At 42.9% G+C, this 21,400-nt stretch overlaps 1 protein-coding gene across 6 annotated transcripts in view; it reads left to right on the forward strand.

The window, feature by feature from the left end:
• The first annotated feature begins 3,754 nt into the window (after nucleotides 1–3,754).
• LOC115152952 (inactive rhomboid protein 1-like) overlaps nucleotides 3,755–21,400 on the forward strand; it is an 86,048-nt gene continuing 68,402 nt past the window's right edge. For all 6 annotated transcript variants that reach the window (XM_029697895.1, XM_029697900.1, XM_029697896.1 and 3 more), the window contains exon 1: nucleotides 3,755–4,078. The gene's annotated coding sequence lies outside the window, so the exon portion shown is untranslated. The remainder of the gene's footprint in view (nucleotides 4,079–21,400) is intronic.

Here is a 21,400-nt window from a genome sequence, read left to right on the forward strand (position 1 = left end):
CAGGAAAATTATGTGGATATATTGAAGCAACATCTCAAGACATCCGTCAGGAAATTGAAGCTTGGTCACAAATGGGTCTTCCAAATGGACAATGACCCCAAGCATACTTCCAAAGTTGTGGCAAAATGGCTTAAGGACAACAAAGCCCTGACCTCAATCCTATAGAAAATGTGTGGGCAGAACTGAAAAAGTTTGTGCGATCAAGGAGGCCTACAAACCTGACTCAGTTACACGAGCTCTGTCAAGAGGAATGGGCCAAAATTCTCCCAACTTATTGTGGGAAGCTTGTGGAAGGCTACTCGAAACATTTGATCCAAGTTAAACAATTTAAAGGCAATGCTACCAAATACTAATCGAGTGAATGTAAACTTCTGACACACTGGGAATGTGATGAAAGAAATAAAAGTGAAATAAATCATTCTCTCTGCAATTATTCTGACATTTCACATTCTTAAAATAAAGTGGTGATCCTATCTGACCTAAGATGAGGAATTTTACTAGGATTAAACGTCAGGAATAGTGAAAAACTGAGTTTAAAAGTATTTGGCTAAGGTGACTTCAACTGTACATATGAAGTGGGTAAAACAGTATGTAAACATTACTAAAGTTACCTGTGTTCAATGACTCTGTACAGCGGGCAGCAGTCTCTACGGTGCAGGGTAGAGTACCAGGTGGGTAGCCAGCTAGTAGCAGTGACTAAGGTTTAGGGCAGGGTACTGGGTGGAGACCAGCTAGCGGTGACTGTTTAACAGTCTGATGGCCTGAAGGTAGAAGCTGTGTTTCAGTCTCTCGGTCCTAGCTTTGATGCACCTGTACTGTCTCCGCCTTCTAGATGGTAGTGGTGTGAACAGGCCGTGGCTTGTGTGGCAGAGGTTCTTGATGATCTTCTTGGCCTTCCTCTGACACCGGGTGGTGTAGATGTCCTGGGGACAGTGTGCCCCTGATGGTGTGTTGGGCTGACCACACCACCCAATGGAGAGCCCTGCGTTTGCGGACGGTGCAATTGCTGTACCAGGCGGTAATACATCCCGGCAGGATGCTCTCAATGGTGCATTTGTAGGTTTGTGATGGTCTTAGGGGCTATTTAGAATGTAGTCTACTGTTTAGTAAACATTTATGCAGTAAGCAACAAATATCAACATGCTATAAGGCGTTATCTAATGAGCTTGTTACCCGCCATTTGTTCATTTTTGTAGAGCTCATCCCATATTCTGATTATCAGCTGTTGTCAATCAGAGTGTGAAAAGACAATTCTCTTCCTCAATAGTGTAATAGTAATGTACTGTTAAACCATAGTTTCTTTGGAATTTACGTTAACATACTATACCTTTTTTACAGTAACTTACTGTAACGGCTGCCAGTAGTTACCGTAAAAACAACAGGATTTTTTTTAATAGTGTACTTGATGAAAAGCCAAAATGTGTTTGACATCCTGGCATTTAAAGCATACCATTTCTTTGAAATTTCACATACTTTAAAATGTTCTTTTTTCACATACCCAAAAAGCCTAGTATTTAGAATGCAAGTATGGGTATTTGGACACAACCACTGTATTAGATACAATCTCTGTGTTACAGTGCAGGCAGGATAGTGTCATGCTACAGAGAATTTTGAGATAATCTCTGGCTGGTGTTAACTTCGGGATCGGTGTCCCGTCCATGGGACGGTTAAGCTAACGCAGGCTAATGTGATTAGCATGAGGTTAGAAGTAACAAGAAAATTTCCCAGGACATAGACATATCTGATATTGGCAGAAAGCTTAAATTCGTGTTAATCTAACTGCACTGTCCAATTTACAGTAGCTATTACAGTGAAAAAATACCATGCTATTGTTTGAGGAGAGTACATCATTTTGAACATGAAAAGTTCTTAATTAACAAATTAGGCACATTTGGGCACTCTTGATACAAACTTGGAACAGAAATGCAATGGTTCATTGGATCACTCTAAAACTTTGCACGTGCACTGCTGCCATCTAGTGGCCAAAATCTAAATTGCACCTGGGCTGGAATAATACATTATGTCCTTTCTCTTGCATTTCAAAGATGATGGTACAAAAAATACAAAAGAACGGTTGTTTTTTTCATTGTATTATCTTACCAGATCTATTGTGTTATATTCTCCTACATTCCTTTCACATTTCCACAAACTTCAAAGTGTTTCCTTTCAAATGGTATGAAAACGCATATCCTTGCTTCAGGGCCTGAGCTACAAGCAGTTAGATTTGGGTATGTCATTTTAGTAGAACATTTTAAAAAGGCGCGTATCCTTTAGAGGTTAATTATGTTTCCTCTATTTATGCCATGTCCATGTTTTCTCTCTCAGAAATATTCTCTGACACCTGCTCCAGAAGCTGTCATGCACCAATGAGGACAGGCCTGTAGAGCCATATTAAAACACATGTTATTCTAAACAACCAGATGTTCGTTTCCCGATGACTCAAACAGATTTTCTTGACTTGGATCAAGTCCCTGATTTGCCTCTGTTCTTTTCTTTCTTTCTTTCTTTCTTTCTTTCTTTCTTTCTTTCTTTCTTTCTTTCTTTCTTTCTTTCTTTCTTTCTTTCAACCATTCTATCCATTAATAAGGAAGTAACTTATTAATGCGTGTGACTTAATGCCAGAAAAAAATACTTATTTCTTCCTGGAACTCTAGATTTACAGTATACCATTGTCCCACTCTTACTTCATTGTTGATGCAGGGTACTGATCCCAAATCTGTTGTTGCCAGGGTTACAATGCATGTGCTGAAGCTGACCCACTTGTTGGTTGTTGCCTATAGCTAGTATGGCCTCATCAACCTGAGTTGGGCTGATAATTATTGTCATTTGAATTATAAAAATGTTGTTAAAAACAACGTTTCAGGGATCGTTTAAAGCTCAGACAATGAGCTGCATCGGTGGCCAATACCATCATTTATTTGGATTGTTCACTAACTCTATCATATTCCAACCACACACCACACCACATTTGCAAGTAGACACTCTCTCTCTCTCCTCCTCTTCCTAAGGCCACCTGGCTCTCCAAGATCCTCTCTCGATTTACACAAAAACCCAAGGCACAGAAGAAGAAGCTTCAGCTTACAGATGTATCCCTATCCAGGCTGCCATTCTTTGCCACACTTCTCCTGTTGAGTGAGACACACAGTGACTGGTGAGAAACAGTGATCAGGTGAATAGATCAAATGGGGTCTTCTGCTCTCAGGTGTTATTAGACAGAAATAGAAACCCAGAGACAAAGGAGGTGTTCTATGGTGTTATTCTTCTGTGGTGTAGTTCAAATAGACAGAGACAGGACCTATAGACAGAACAGGACACCTATGGACACCCAGCCCGCAGGCTCTGTAGGAGGGAGAAGACAGCCCACCTGGATAGGGGTTTTATGGTGAGGGGTTCTGTGGTGTTATTCTTGGCTTCCTTGGTTGTGATACAAAACCTGGGTAGCCTATCTAGTATCCAGAGGTATCAATGGCCACATCAGAAGAGAGGGGCTTCAATTCGTTTTTTAAGCATCAGGTAGAATAAAGCATGCTCTCACAACTACAGGAACCATATGGCTCTCTCTGGTAGAACATACATAGATAGATAGCCTAACACTGTGTTTATGTTTTCATACTTCATCATAAAGAAGACGCCTGCGCGCCTGCTATAGCGCGGGGCACACCGGTCGGCGGTGGCGTTTGACAACGCTGTTTTCTCTGCCCTCTCCAGCGCAGCACAGTCAACCTCGCGTGGGCGTTCCCGCTACCCAGCAACGAAACTGAAGTACAGAAGGACAGAAGCTCGCTGCGGAACGAGCCGAAACGAGACTGGAACAGACAGCGGTGGGAGAGTGTCTCTAGAACGGGAGGCAAGAAGATAACACTGTTTCCCGCAGTTTCAGCATCATTTCGCGATGTTGTGAGTGAGATCCTCAGAGTCCCCCCTTTCGGATGCAGTTTTAGAAGTGATTTTTTATTTATGTCATCTGTCCGTTGCATGACTGAGTTATGAAGTGATTTGACTACCACGACATATTGGTCATCGGAGTGCCACCAATAGGGTGGATCGAGCTGTTAAGGACCGGAGCATTTTCAGTAAGGTAAGGTGTTCTGGCAGTTTACCCCTAAAGGGCAACTGCTAATTATGAGACCATGCTTTGATAGTGTACTGTAAAATATTGCGGAAGAAAAAAAAACTAGAATTAAACAAACACATTATCTACTGGGCACACTAACATGAATTCAACGTGAAATCAACAAACTATGTCACAATGTCATTGGATTTAGGTTAAAAGTTTGGTGAAAAAAATGAAACATTCCCTTACATTTATATATGTTTTCAAATCCAATCAGTTTTCCACGTTGAATCAACGTCATCACGTATAATTTTTGGTTGAATTGACGTGGAAATAACGTTGATTCAACCCGTTTTTGTCCAGTTGACAAAATTCGATTTTTTTTTTACTAAAGATACCAAATCTATATTATCTATGTACATTGTAGTCTATTCGATATAAAATAAGTTTTGAAGATTGAGAGAGGATTTCATTTGGCCTTAATCCAACTCACTTCATTTTCCAATCTTTCAAACATGATTTCGACTGTATAGCCCACGGTGACAAACCGATAGCAATTACATCCAGGATATTGTAGCCTAGGCATATTTGCTTTCAATTTCAAAGCACATGCATGACATTTACTCCGGCTTGTCAACACGCATGACATCGGGACAGGTTTATGTCTACTGCACACACACACACACACACACACACACACACACACACACACACACACACACACACACAGGGTGGGATCTCAACACTTGCCTGAGGGAAGTCAAGTATGATTTAATGTATTTGTTTTGAGTCTTGTGAGGTGGGAAAGGGCAAAGTGATTTCCATATCCTTTACCAGTGCTGTCACATCTCTATTCAAGATTACTAAATGTCTGATGTAGAGTTTTGGACATAGAGATAATTGGATTATGATTTGGGAAACACCTCCAATACCATTTCGGAATCTACATTTTTTTACCTGATAAATTGAGATTAGATCACAGTCGCTGTGTGTGGCTGTGTGTGGATTTATGAGATCAACAACACCAGACAAACAGAATCTGCTCTTTACATTTCAGACTGTATCATGCCAACTCTACAGATGTAGGATCTTCATTTGACCACTTGCTGAGTATTTTCCTGCACACAGCAGGAAATGCAAACTTGTAGTGTATTTGAGTCTTAAAAAGGCTTCTGAAGTTTGTAATTTCAGACTTGATTTGCCCTAATGAAAAATGGATCAACCCTTACAAAAATGTCCATTAATTATAATCTATATAATAATTCACATTTCCTGTTGCTGCATTCTGGCACTGTGGGAGCCAATCGTCTCTCTCACTCTTTCTCTCTCTCTCAATTAAATGAAATTCAAAGGGCTTTATTGGCAAGCGAAACATATGTTTACATTTCCAAAGCAAGTGAAATAGATAAACAAAAGAAACAATTAAACATGTACAGTAAACATTACACAAAAGTTTCAAAGGAATAGACATTTCAAATGTCATATTATGGCTATATACAGTGTTATAACGATGTGCAAATATTTAAAGTACAAAAGGGAAAATAAATAAACATAAATATGGGTTGTATTTACAATGGTGTTTGTTCTTCACTGACCCATAGCCTTGAGTGTTTGTTTGGTTTCCTGTCTGAGAAGAAGTTACTTCTGTTGACTGAAGGCTTCTCTGTAGAAGTAATATTAATAGTAGATGTTGTTATGGTTCTGAATCAGACTGAACCATCTGAATCATTTGGTCCCACACACTAACTAGCATTCATGGTGTATCACACTATGGTGTTACATAGTGTTTTACAATATGGATACATTGCTTAAAACAATGATGTTCCTCTATATAAACTCAGTGCTGGGGGTTTGAGACATCCCAAACCCATGCTGTTTCAGTATAGAGATTGTCTGTATTGACCATGATTAGTTGAGAACAGATGGGAGAACAACACAGCACACTGGTCTAAGGCCTATCCTCCATACACCAACAGATTGAAGGGTATGATATCCAGTGGTTTCCTAGAGGGCAATTCCAGTGAATGACAGCTTCCGAATTCCTCTCTACAGCAGCAAGGTGTTGGTCAGGTGTTTAGCAACAGTCAGTGGATGATATCGTGTTACTCTGATTTGGGAGTAGTTTGGAATCAGAGTTATGCAGAGTGTTAAAGCATGTTGTTCATTATCCTACAGAGAGAGAGAGAGAGACATAGAAAGACAGACAGAGATGGAGAAAGAAAGAAAGAAAAAAAGAGAAAGAGAGTAGATATCCAGACATCTACCTAACCATTTCCTGGCTCTGTCTAAACCTTGGTAGTGTGTGTGTCCCCTTTTTTCCCTCCATTGTCAACTTCAGTCCTCCTACACACACACACACACACACACACACACACACACACACACACACACACACACACACACACACACACACACACTCCTGGCAGCCATCGAACGCTCTAGGGAGTGTCTGGGCATACTTTCTGCTCTGCACAGTAAGTAGTGAATCAAATCAGCAGTAATCTTATTTGTCAGGTTTATATCAAGGCTAATGCTGTTGTGCTATCCTGACCCGTCACCTGCAAAGCTGGTGCTGTAATTTGTTTTGAGTGCTAATTATGCATTTAATTTATTTTGTGGACAGCACACAAACTTGATATCGTGTCTTATAAGCCCATACTGTTTGGGCACCAATTGGTGTTCGACACGGAAATAAGATAAATCAATCAAAATCAATCAGTCCGTAGTAGTAGTTGTCGTCGTTCAGCAGCAGCAATCATTTTGGGGTCCCTTATATTTGTCCTGTTATACACACGTAATATAAATGTATTTCTAATGTATTCCAACTCCCCCTGAGACAACCGCAGGGAGTGTGGTCTTGGCCAGGTTCACCATAGACCTTGCCAAATGAGTTCCCTCTGGTTCGTTCAAATCAAATCAAATTGTATTAGTCACATGTGCCAAATACAGCAGGTGTTGACCTTACAGTGAAATGCTTACTTACGAGCCCCTAACCAACAATGCAGTTTTAAAAAATATGGATAAGAATAAGAAATAAAAGTAACAAGTAATTAAAGAGCAGCAGTAAGATAAATAAGCAGTAAGATAAAATAGTGAGACTATATACAGGGGGGTACCGGTACAGAGTCAATGTGCGGGGGCACCGGTTAGTTGAGGTAATATGTACATGTCTTTGTATTTATTATGGATCCCCATTGCAGCAGCTACTCTTCCTGGGGTCCAGCAAAATTAAGGCAGTTTATACAATTTTAAAAACATTGCAATACATTCACAGATTTCACAACACACTATGTGCCCTCAGGCCCCTACACCACTACCACATATCTACACTACTAAATCCATGTGTATGTATAGTGCCTATGTTATCGTGTGTGTGTGTGTGTGTGTGTGTGTGTGTGTGTGTGTGTGTGTGTGTGCGTGTGTGTGTGTGTGTGTGTGTGTGTGTGTGTGTGTGTGTGTGTGTGTGTGTGTGTGTGTGTGTGTGTGTGTGCATTTGTCTGTGCCAATGTTTGTGTTGCTTCACATTCCCCGCTGTTCCATAAGGTGTTTTTTTTATCTGTTTTTTAAATCTAATTTTACTGCTGGCATGAGTTACTTGATGTGAGTTCCATGTAGTCATGGCTCTATGTAGTACTGTGTGCCTCCCATAGTCTGTTCTGGACTTGGGGACTGTGAAAGACCTCTTGTGGAATGCCGTGTGGGGTATGCATGGGTGTCCGAGCTGTGTGCCAGTAGTTTAGACAGACAGCTCGGTGTAGCTCGATGCATTCAACATGTCAATACCTAGGTAGAGTTATTAAAGTGACTATGCATAGATGATAACAACAGAAAGTAGCAGCGGTGTAAAAGGGGGGGGGCAATGCAAATTGTCTGGGTAGCCATTTGATTAGATGTTCAGGAGTCTCATGGCTTGGGGGTAGAAGCTGTTTAGAAGCCTTGTGGACCTAGACTTCGTGCTCCGGTACCACTTGCCATGCGGTAGCAGAGAGAACAGTCTATGACTAGGGTGGCTGGAGTCTTTGACAATTTTTAGGGCCTTCCTCTGACACAGCCTGGTATAGAGGTCCTGGATGGTAGGAAGCTTGGCCCCAGGATGTTCTGGGCCAGACGCACTACCCTCTGAAGTGCCTTGCGGTCGGAGGCCGAGCAGTTGCTGTACCAGGCAGTGATGCAACCAGTCAGGATGCTCTCGATGGTGCAGCTGTAGAACCTTTTGAGGATCTGAGGACCCATGACAAATCTTTTCAGTCTCCTGAGGGGGAATAGGTTTTGTCGTGCCCTCTTCACGACTGTCTTAGTGTGCTTGGACACCAAGAAACTTGAAGCTCTCAACCTGCTCCACTGCAGCCCCGTCGATGAGAATGGGGGCGTGCTCTTATTCCTGTAGTCCACAATCATCTTCTTTGTCCTGATCACATTGAGGGAGAGGTTGTTGTCCTGGCCACACACGGCCAGGTCTCTGACCTCCTCCCTATAGGCTGTCTCGTTGTTGTCGGTGATCAGGCCTACCATTGTTGTGTCATTGGCAAACTTAATGATGGTGTTGGAGTCGTGCCTGGCCGTGCAGTCATGAGTGAACAGGGAGGACAGGAGGGGACTGAGCACGCACCCCTGAGAGGCCCCTGTGTTGAGGATCAGCGTGGCGGATATGTTGTTACCTACCCTTACCACCTGGGCGTGGCCCGTCAGGAAGTCCAGGATCCAGTTGCAGAGGGAGGTGTTTAGTCCCAGGGTCCTTAGCTTATTGATGAGCTTTGAGGACACTATGGTGTTGAACGCTGAGCTGTAGTCAATGAATAGTATTCTCACGTAGGTGTTCCTTTTGTCCAGGTGAGAAAGGGCAATGTGGAGTGCAATAGAGATTGCATTATCTGTGGATCTGTTGGGGCGGTATGCAAATTGAGTGGGTCTAGGGTTTCTGGGATAATGGTGTTGATGTGAGCCATGACCAGCCTTTCAAAGCACTTCATGGCTACAGATGTGAGTGCTACTGGTCGGTAGTCATTTAGGCAGGTTACCTTAGTGTTCTTGGGCACAGGCACTATGGTGGTCTGCTTAAAACATGTTAGTATTACAGACTCGGACAGGGAGAGGTTGAAAATGTCAGTGAAGACACTTGCCAGTTGGCCAGTGCATGCTCGCAGTACATGTCCTGGTCATCCGTCTGGCCCTGCGGCCTTGTGAATGTTGACCTGTTTAAAGGTCTTACTCACATCAGCTATGGAGAGAGTGATCACACAGTCTTCCGGAACAGCTGGTGCTCTCATGCATGTTTCAGTGTTATTATCCTCGAAGCGAGCATAGAAGTTGTTCAGCTCGTCTGGTAGGCTCGTGTCACTGGGAAGCTCTCGGCTGTGCTTCCCTTTGTAATCTGTAATGGTTTGCAAGCCCTGCCACATCCGACGAGCGTCAGAGCCGGTGTAGTACGATTCGATCTTAGTCCTGTGTTGACGCTTTGCCTGTTTGATGGTTCGTCGGAGGGCATACCGGGATTTCTTATAAGCTTCCGGGTTAGAGTCCCGCTCCTTGAAAGTGGCAGCTCTAGCCTTTAGCTCAGTGCGGATGTTGCCTGTAATCCATGGCTTCTAGTTGTGGTATGTACGTACGGTCACTGTGGGGACGACGTATTTGATGCACTTATTGATGAAGCCAATGACTTATGTAGTGTACTCTTCAATGCCATCGGAGGAATCCCGGAACATATTCCAGTCTGTGCTAGCAATACTAGTTCAGCCATTCCTATGGGGAAAATGAATTGGGAAAGAATAGGGTTTTGGGATAAATGTCCCCAAAAAGATCTGAGGTTAGCACAGGCTACGGAGATCTTATACATGTTGTTCTCTGAGATAATAGCAGTCAGTTAACATAATGGCTTTATAATCCATAAAGGTTATCTGCTTTGTGTGCTTTTTTGTGACATACATGCTTCAAAATTCACAAAAAGTGCCTACAGAAAGACACCCTTACTTTTGCTCTCTATTGTCCAGTGCAGCTGGAGCAATTGGGGTTAAGTGTTTTGCTAAAGGGCACTGCGACAGGATTTGAACCTGTGACCTGTCGGTTAATGACACAACTCACTGACCTGGAATCTATCTGCCACCCCCTAGCTAGTAGTGGTAGGTCAGTGTCAGTCTACTGTGTATTATCACCTGGTTCTATGTGAGTATCTGGTTAGATCTGGTTAGGTTCAGTTCAATTTGAATCCTATCAGTTCAGGATAATGAAAAAGCACATATTTTAAAGTGGATTTTTCTATTTAGAAATGGAATTTAACTGAGTTAAAATATAGTCGACCCCATCTCTCCTGGTAAGACTTTGTTGAGCCCGCCATGACAATCTGTTATATTAGAGGGTTCAAGGAAAGTGTTTGGTAGGATATTTCACTGAATTCAGGGGTAACCCGGCTGGGACTTTGCAACTCTCTGCAACTGTCAGTCGAACACCTTAACTATTACCCTGAGAGATTCGAACTGCATACACTCATCCCTGTGTGAAGGGAGATTGACTTTTCCATCATGATGGATCAGTACAATGAGAACAGGGGCCACAGTCGCTCTCTCCTCCTCCCTCAGATGATAGGTGTAGAACTAACAAACTATCATGGTCCAAACACACTAAGACAGTTGTGAAGAGGGCACATCAAAACCGATTCCCCCTCAGGAGACTGAAAAGATTTGGCATGTGTCCTTAGATCCTCAAAAGGTTCTACAGCTGCACCAGAGAGCATCCTAACTGGTTGCATCACTGCCTGGTATGGCAACTGCTCGGCCTCTGACCGCAAGGCACTACAGAGGGTAGTGCGTACAGCCCAGTACATCACTGGGGCCAAGCTTCCTGCCATCCAGGACCTCTATACCAAGCAGTGTCAGAAGAAGGCCCTAAAAATGGTCAAAGACTCCAGTGACCCTAGTTATAGACTGTTCTCTCTGCTACCGCACGGCAAGTGGTACCGGAGCACCAAGTCTAGGTCCAAGAGGCTTCTTAACAGCTTCTACCCCCAAGCTATAAGACTCCTGAACAGCTAATCAAGTGGCTACCCAGACCCCTCTTTTACGCTGCTGCTACTCTCTGTTTATTATCTATGCATAGTCACTTTACCTCTACCTACATGTACATATTACCTCAATTACCTCTACTAACCGTTGCCCCTGCACAATCACTCTGTACCCCCTGTATTTAGCCTCGCTCTTGTTATTTTACTGCTGTTGTTGAGTTATTTGTTACTTTTATTGAACATTTTTTACTTATCTATTTTTTACTTAACACTTATTTTTTCTTAAAACTTGTCACGGATCCCCACGGTACTGCTGCTTATTCTGTTCACCAGCTCCAGAGGTCTACGTCACCAGCCTTCTAGGTGTCACTGAACTGGATCATTACCACGGCCCCCTGACTGTCTTGTTGTCACAGGCGTCGAAAGGATTAGACCAAGGCGCAGAGTGAATAGTGCTCATTCTTGATACTTTAATGAGAAACACTTTACAAAATAACAAACGACCAACAGTTCCGTCAGGTACAATAACTAAACGGAAAATAAACACCCACCAAAACCCAAAGAAAAATAGGCTGCCTAAGTATGGCTTCCAATCAGAGACAACGAGACACCTGCCTCTGATTGGGAACCATACTCGGCCACACAAGGAAAATTAAACATAGAAACAGAAAACTAGAACAAATTCTCCTAGAAACAAACCAACCCCAAAACACACAAAACAACCCCCCTGCCACGTCCTGACCATTCTACTATGGCAAAATGACCCTTCTCACTGGTCAGGACGTGACACTTGTCTCATTACGCACACCTGGTTCCTATTCCCCCTGATTAGTATGTGTATAATTGTGCCCTGTGTTCCCCATTGTCCTTGCTGATTATTGTTCTGTGTCCGTTGGTCTTGTGAGTACCTGTGCTCTGTTGTTCTCGGCTTGTGTGTTACTGTGTTAGTGTGCACTTGTTATTACTGGTCTCGTCCCGTGTATTGTTATTACGGGTCTCGTCCCGTGTATTGTTATTACGGGTCTCGTCCCGTGTATTGTTATTACGGGTCTCGTCCCGTGTATTGTTATTACGGGTCTCGTCCCGTGTATTGTTATTACGGGTCTCGTCCCGTGTATTGTTATTATGGGTCTCGTCCCGTGTATTGTTATTACGGGTCTCGTCCCGTGTATTGTTATTACGGGTCTCGTCCCGTGTATTGTTATTACGGGTCTCGTCCCGTGTATTGTTATTACGGTCTCGTACCGTGTATTTATTAGAAGTTTACACCTCACTCTTTTGTTTGGGTTACATCCCAGTGTATGTATGTATGTATATATACACACACACACACACACACACACACACACACACACACACACACACACACACACACACACATATATATATACACACACACACACACACACACACACACACACACACACACACACATATATATATATATACACACACACACACACACACACACATCTATATATATACACACACACACACATATATACACACATACATATATATATATATACATACACACACATATACATACATATATATATATACACACACATATACATATATACATACACACTGTCACAGAGTTCGTTGGGTTGTACAGACCAAAACGCAGCCGGGATGTGAATGCTCATCTTATTATTTAATAGAATAAGGAGAACACGGAGAAAAAACAAGAAAACGAATAAAGACTAGTGACAGTTTTACAGGCAGAATAAACGCAGTGCAAAATACAACTACCCACAACCTACCAAACAAACACACACCTACTTATAGGACTCCCAATCAGAGGCAACTAGAAACACCTGCCTCCAATTGAGAGTCCAGCACCCAAAACTACACATAGAAAAACAAACCTAGAACCTATACCAAAACTAACACACCCCACTACACCACACACAAAACCCCACAATACAAAACAAATATACCTCTGCCACGTCCTGACCAAATATAATACAAATAATACCTAAATATTGGTCAGGACGTGACACACACACACGTTTGTTTTGGGCTTCGTCCCCGTCATTTTCATGACGTATTCTATTTTAGTTAGGGAAATAAAATAAAACGATTTTTGTATTCCTGCGCCTGTCTCCTATCATTATACAATGTGACAACTTCTTAAAGCATTGTTGGTTAAGGGCTTGTAAGTAAGCATTTCACCTGTTTTATTCGGCGCATGTGACAAATACAATTTTATTTGATTATGACAACACTGTTGTTTACTGTGATTGTTGCTGTAAAGCCATTAATTTGAATGGCTTCCCCCACAGGGATTTGATCTGAAATTATTCTCCATGATGATGATTTGGGATGTGATCTGAGATGATCTGGGATGTGATCTGAGATTATCCTCCAGGGTGGTGATCTGGGATGTGATCTGACATGATCCTCCATGATGGTGATCCGGGATGTGATCTGAGATGATCCTCCAGGGTGGTGATCTGGGATGTGATCTGAGATGATCCTCCATGATGGTGATCCAGGATGTGATCTGAGATGATCCTCCAGGGTGGTGATCTGGGATGTGATCTGAGATGATCCTCCATGATGGTGTCGTATCTTTGGCTATGCCGGATTAAGTGATATGACATGATATTCTATAAAATCATTTCTCTGTAATTAATATTACCTGATTTAAGCTAATCATGTAAATGTAATTAACTTGAAAGTCGGGGCACCACGAAATAATGTTTATAGAGCTGTTATCTTCCGAATAAACTCTTAAAGACCTGGTAATCTTTTACCTCAATAGCAGTCAATATTTAATCGTCACCTTATTCAGTCTCATCTGAAAGTAGGAAATTCTTGGTTATCTTCACGAACCCTGGCTAACAAGTTGAATCAGCAATACAATATTTGGTTTAATTATTTATTGATTTACTAAATACCTAAAAAAATCATACAGAATTACATCTACACAGAATGGATCATACATTGATTACAAATGATGTCATAAAGGAAAACGTCCCTAGCGGACGGAACAGATATGACGGTGGTGAAGAGAAGGGCGTGTTTCATAGTTTACAACCAATGTCTGTTCACTTGGGCGGGGCCTCTGAGTGAGCAGAGTTTACTCTATGACACACCTTTCTCTCATTAAAAAGCTAAAATTAAATTTAATCTTTTCACAAATAGTTTCATATTTAAACATTTAAATTGCACAACAATTCCATGTGAATCTGATAACTAGAATGTGTAGATTTTCCAAGATACATTTTGTCATACTATCATTAGTAGTAATGTCTCAGACAACAACTGATCTGAGATCATATTCATTAAGTACCAACACATATTTTCGACTGGTTAGATTACCGAAATATGGTTCCGTTTCCCACCTTTTGATGTTACCAGACTCTCTATGTTACAAAGCTTTACAAGAGTCAACTCTATAAAGTAGAGAGAGAGAAAAGGGGAAAGGTATTTATGGGGGTCATAAACCTCCCCCAACAGGCCAACGTCATGACAATGGTGATCCGGGATGTGATCTGAGGTGATCCGGGAAATGATCTAAGATGATCCTCTGATGATGATGATCTGGGATGTGATCTGGTAATGGAGGCTGGGTTTCTGTGTTGCTAGGGGCAACAGCAGTTGGAGAGCCAGAGTGGATATTTAGGGAGATTGCAGTAGGTTGGGGAGAGGGAATATTTTGGCTAAGATGTAGATTTTGCAGAGAGACAACATGTAAATGTAGGTGTGGAATGGATGCTAGAATCCCCATATGTCTCACCAAACACGAGTGGATGAATGGAAAATTCTTTACCAAAGTCTAGTCCCATCTTTCATTAATGTAAATGAACATGGATGATGTCAGTGCTGTCACAAAGGCCAGAGTTCTCCATGGGGACTCCAGACTGAGTGCTCCATTTCAAAGCAGCCACAATTATGACATTCTTCATTCTTCTCTCTAAATAGTATTTTCAGTGTCGCTTTTCTCCCTCTCCTCCCTCTTTTTTCCAATGCAGCATCTGTGTGCAATTACCATTAGGGTTTTTTATCCAGTGCGAGCCAACAGAGGAAGCTGTTATGTCTAAGTCACAGCATGTGGATTGTCCATAAGGAGCTCTATTCATCAGAGCAGACTAAAGCCTCCCACATTGACTGACTGTGACAATGGTCTTCACTTCCACCAGCTAGCTGAGACAAAATAGTCTTCAATAAAGAGATCGACTCTCTCTCTCTCTCTCCCTGTGTCTCTCGCTCTCTGTCTGTGTCTCTCGCTCTCTGTCTGTGTCTCTCGCTCGCTCTCTGTCCTGTCTGTGTCTCTCGCTCTCTGTCTGTGTGTCTCTCGCTCTCTGTCTGTGTCTCTCGCTCTCTGTCTGTGTCTCTTGGTCTCTGTCTGTGTCTCTCGCTCTCTGTCTATGTCTCTCGCTCTCTGTCTGTGTCTCTCGCTCTCTGTCTGTGTCTCTCGCTCTCTGTCTGTGTGTCTTTCTGTCTCTCTCTGTCTCTCTCTGTGTGTCTCTCTGTCTCTGTGTCTCTGTCTCTCTCTGTGTCTGTCTCTGTGTGTCTGTCTCTCTGAGTCTCTGTCTCTCTGTGTATGTCTCTCTCTCTGTCTCTTTCCATTTCAATTCAATTTAAGGGGCTTTATTGGCATGGGAAACATGTTTACATTGCCAAAGCAAATGAAATAGATAACAAACAAAAGTGAAATAAACCAAAAATGAACAGCAAACATTACACTCACAAAGGTTCCAAAATAATAAAGTAAAATAATATTATGTCTATATCCAGTGTTGTAATGATGTACAAATAGTTAAAGTACAAAAGGTAAAATAAATAAATATAGGTTGTATTTACAATGGTGTTTGTTCTTCACTGGTTGCCCTTGTCTTGTGGCAACACATCACAAATCTTGCTGCTGTGATTGCACACTGTGGTATTTCACCCAATGGATATAGGAGTTGATCGAAGTTTGATTTGTTTTCAAATTCTTTGTGGGTCTGTGTAATCTGAAGGAAATATGTGTCTCTAATATGGTCATACATTTGGTAGGAGGTTAGGAAGTGCAGCTCACTTTCCACCTCATTTTGTGAGTAGTGTGCACATAGCCTGTTCTCTTGAAAGTCAGGTCTGCCTTCATCTGCCTTTCTCAATAACAAGGCTATGCTCACAGTCTGTACATACTCAAAGATATCCTTAATTTTGGGTCAGTCACAGTGTACTGTGGCCAAATAGCATTCTAGTTAGCTCAGTTTTTTTGTAAATTCTTTCCAATGTGTCAAGTAATTATCTTTTTGTTTTCTTATGATTTGGTTGTGTCTAATTGTGTTGCTGTCCTGGGGCTCTGTGGCGTCTGTTTGTGTTTGTGAATAGAGACCCAGGACCAGCTTGCTTAGGGGACTCTTCTCCAGGTTCATCTCTCTTTAGGTGATGACTTTGTTATGGAAGGTTTGGGAATCGCTTCCTTTTAGGTGACTAGAATTTAACGGCTCTTTTCTGGATTTTGATAATTAGTAGGTATCGGCCTAATTCTGCTCTGCATGCATAATTTGGTGTTTTACGTTGTATACAGAGGACATTTTTGCAGAATTCTGCATGCAGAGTCTAAATTTGTTGTTTGTGTAATGGCGTCATATAGAGGAGACCAAGGCGCAGCGTGTTGAGTGCTCATCGTTATATTTTAATGAAAACGAACACGACAAAATGACAGCCAACAGTTCCGTCAGATTATACAAACTAAACAGAAAGCAACTACCCACGAAAACAAAGGGAAAAACAGGCTGCCTAAGTATGGCTTCCAATCAGAGACAACGATAGACAGCTGCCTCTGATTGGAAACCATACCCGGCCAAAACATAGAAAAACAAAACATAGAATGCCCACCCACCTATCACAACCCTGACCTAACTAAACAGAGAAAACACAGCTCTTCTAGGTCAGAGCGTGACAGTACCCCCCCCCCCCAAAGGTGCGGACTCCCGGCCGCAAACCTGAACCTGTAGAGGAGGGTCCGGGTGGGCATCTATAATTGGCGGTGGCTCTGGTTCAGGGCGTAGCACTGGGGAGCGCTGCCGGAGGCTCCGGACTGGGGAGCGCCGCTGGAGGCTCCGGACTGAGGGGCGTCGCCGGAGGCTCCGGACTGGAGATCGTCGTTGTAGGTTCCGGACTAGGGACTGTTGCTGCAGGCTCCATGCCATGGATCATCAATACAGGTTCCGTGCCATGGATCATCACTGGAGGCTTCGTGCCATGGATCATCTCTACAGGCTCCGGGCCATGGATTATCCCTACAGGCTTCTTGCCATGGATTATCCCTACAGGCTCCAGACCATGGATAATCCCTACAGGCTTCTTGCCATGGATTATCCCAACAGGCTCCAGGCCATGGATTACCTCTGGAGGCTTCGTGCCATGGAACATCCCTACAGGCTCCGGGCCATGGATCATCACTAGAGGCTTCGTGCCATGGATCATCTCTACAGGCTTCGGACCATAGATTATCACTGGAGGCTTTACTTGTGGAGCTGGAACAGGTCTCACCGGACTGGAGAGACGCACTGAGGACCGGGTGCTCAGAGCAGGCACCGGCCGTACTGGGCTATGGAGGCACACTGGAGGGAGAGTGTGAGGAGCAGGCACAGGACGTACTGGGTTATGGAGGCGCACTGGAGGGAGAGTACGAGGAGCAGGCACAGGACGTACTGGGCTATGGAGGCGCACTGGAGGGCAGGAATGCTGAGCAGGCATACTCCTTGCTGGCTGAGTGCCAACCTTAGCACAACAACGGTGAGGAGCTTGCACTAAGCGCACCGGGCTGTGAGTGCGCATGGGCGACACCGTGCGCATCACCGCACAACACGGTGCTTGTTCAGTCACTCGCTCCCCACAGTAAGCACGGGGAGTTGGCTCAGGTCTTAAATCCGCCTTAGCCAATCTACCCGTGTGCCCCCCCAATCTTTTGGGGGGGTGCTGCCTCTTGGGCTCCTGTTGCTTTCTTGCCCGTTCCTCCCAGTATCGTCGTTCTGCCCTCGCTGCCTCTATCTCCTCCTGCGGGCGGCGATACTCCCCCGGCCTTGTCCAAGGTCCTGCCCCATCCAGGATCTCTTCCCAGGTCCAGTCCTCTAATCCACACTGCTTGGTCCAATCTTGGTGGGCAGTTCTGTAACGGGCGTCATATAGAGGAGACCAAGGCGCAGCGTGTTGAGTGCTCATCGTTATATTTTAATGAAAACGAACACTAGACAAAATAAACAAAAATGACAGCCAACAGTTCTGTCAGGTTATACAAACTAAACAGAAAGCAACTACCCACGAAAACAAAGGGAAAAACAGGCTGCCTAAGTATGGCTTCCAATCAGAGACAACGATAGACAGCTGCCTCTGATTGGAAACCATACCTGGCCAAAATATAGATAAACAAAACATAGAATGCCCACCCACCTATCACTCCCTGACCTAACTAAACAGAAAACACAGCTCTCCTAGGTCAGAGCGTGACAGTTTGTCCCATTTGGTGAATTATTGGTTGGTGAGCGGACCCCGGACATCACAACCATAAAGGGCAATGGGTTCTATAACCAATTGAAGTATTTTTAGCCAGATCCTAATTGGTATGTCGAAATTTATGTTCCTTTTGATGGCATAGAATGCCCTTCTTGCCTTGTCTCTCAGATCAATCACAGCTTTGTGGAAGTTACCTATGGCGCCGATGTTTAGTTCGAGGTATGAATAGTTTTTTGTGTGCTCTAGGGCAACGGTGTCTAGATGGAATGTGTATTCGTGGTCCTGGCAACTGGACCTTTTTTGGAACACCATTATTTTGTCTTACTGAGATTTACTGTCAGGGCCCAGGTCTGACAGAATCTGTGAAGAAGATCTAGGTGCTGCTGTAGGCCTTCCTTGGTTGGGGACAGAAGCACCAGATCATCAGCAAACAGTAGACTTTTGACTTCAGATTCTAATAGGGTGAGGCTAGGTGCTGCAGACTGTTCTAGTGCCCTCGCTATTTTGTTGATATATGTTGAAGAGGGTGGGGCTTAAGCTGCATCCCTGTCTCACCCCACGGCCCTGTGGAAAGAAATGTGTTTTTGCCAATTTTACCACACACTTGTTGTTTGTGTACATGGATTTTATAATGTCGTATGTTTTTCCCCCAACACCACTTTCCATCAATTTGTATAGCAGACCCTCATGCCAATTTGAGTCAAAGGCTTTTTTGAAATCAACAAAGCATGAGAAGACTTTGCCTTTGTTTTGGTTTGTTTGTTTGTCTGTCAATTAGGGCGTGCAGGGTGAATACGTGGTCTGTTGTACGGTAATTTGCCGTTCGCTCACTCAGATGCTTTCTCCAGCGAGATAACAGTTAATTGCAAAAGAAAATCTATGAAAACATTAGAAAGACAAATGAAATAAATATGTAGGCTATAGCAGCCTATAGCTGGGTAAATTATGGTTTCTTACCTGTCTTCTCTCTCTCTCTGGCGGTGGCACGAATTATGAACAACTGTAGGCGTGTCTGCAGAGGCCGGTCGGTCAAAGGCTTGACCACTTGGAGCGGGCCAAATCCGACCGAACAACAACAGCCACAGACAGAAAACTCTGCCAGGGATGGTTAAAACAGCTGTCCTCAAACAGTTTGTTATGGACTTGGGGCTCATGTACAACTCATTTGAACTCGCCCTACTTTCCGAGTACTTAGTTTACAGAAACGTACCACCTTTATAGCATATACAATTTAACAGATCCACCTTATGAACCTTATCACACCAACGAGATCTGGGATTCAAATGCTCCGCCTGTCTGCCTTGATGTTCATAACTCCACGGACCCCCTCTTTAGCAGTGGAACCCAGAACGACATGTCTCCACTTGGTTACGCTGCTGTCCTTTCAGCACCATGATTCAAAGGGCGCTTAAATTGCCTAAAATGACCCTCATCAAGTTCTGTTGCCTACTCCTAATAATCCTACACATCACATTATTATTATTACAAATAGAAAGTTGCTTGTTTACTCAACAAAGGTGCTTGTTTAGTAAAGTTAGATCAAAGCTGAATCAAATATCTTGCAAGACCACATAATGATTCATTAGTATTTTACATAACGGAACCGAATATAGTACCATATACTGTAGCATAGTAGGCCTACAATATGTTACACCAAAAACACATCTCCTCATCTGGCTGAATAGTCACATTTATTTCCTCATGTGGCCAAAACTCAATAGTGCGTGCCACTAGGCAGGATATATGCTTTGATGGACAGTATGCATAGAAGAAAGGTTAATAGTTTGTTAACATCATTTGTTTTAATTTGCTCACAAAACAGTAATTCAAGAAGATCTAAATGCATATTCCCATGAAACTGATTGACATCAAATGATTGGCACGAAGTTTGGAGATTTATTTCACCGGTAAAATGTCAAGAATTATCATTCACAATTGACAGGGATGATGGCCTATTTTGAAATGAGGTATGTCTAACTTGGTGTTTGAGGGTATTAAAAATAGAACATGTTCTTGAGACAATACGTGTGGGAATAAGCAGACATGATTGGAGGATGCATTTTATGTATGCATAGGCATATTCTACAATGATATTCAATAGGCTGCATCTGTCGGTACAAACTTTGATTGAGAAATGATGACGTCATACATATTTTTTGCTCTCCTTCACCTAAAAAAAAGAGCACAACTCCACTGGAATTGAAGGACATTTGGCGAGTGCACAGTGCACTGTTCGGATGCTTGGATTATTTTGGACAAAAGCACGAAAGTAACCTACTTTTTGAAGTGATTTGTTTGACAATCAGATAAAAACATCATGACTGGTTGTTTTCATGCCACATTAAAAGGTTACACATTTTTACAGTTAAATTACATGCTATAAAACCCATTTAAAAAACCCATAGGAAGTCCTGTGAAAAAAACGTGCTCCCCTATGGAAATCAAATGCCCGTCCAACTTATTTGTTCTGGCCAAGTCTCCTCCAGTCTCTGCATATTAGTCAAACACTATCCACTGGGTATCAGTATCAAAACCAACGCTGTGAACGGGAGCAGATTTACTGCCATTATAACTGTCATTTACAGTGTAACGTGAGTGCAGTAGACAGACCAGGCAGCAGTCGGAGTTAATTTGAACCATGGCATATTATACAGGGTAACAGGTCTGTGGAGTTGTGTCTCTGGCAGGCTTGGGTGTGAGTTAAAGTTGTATCCTTTGTTACGAACCGGCTCAGAGTTCGCAACAAAAGGGAGACAACGTGGAGACAAGGAGTATCAAAAATATATATTTATTCAATACCATAACTAGCACAACCAAAAACAAGGTGTCTGCATGGAGAGAGTCTCCCAATGACTGTGGAAGAGGTGTCTTTATCCTGGGACACACCCGAG

Source organism: Salmo trutta, chromosome 18 (assembly GCF_901001165.1).
Source record: "Salmo trutta chromosome 18, fSalTru1.1, whole genome shotgun sequence".
Taxonomy (NCBI): Eukaryota; Metazoa; Chordata; class Actinopteri; order Salmoniformes; family Salmonidae; genus Salmo; species Salmo trutta.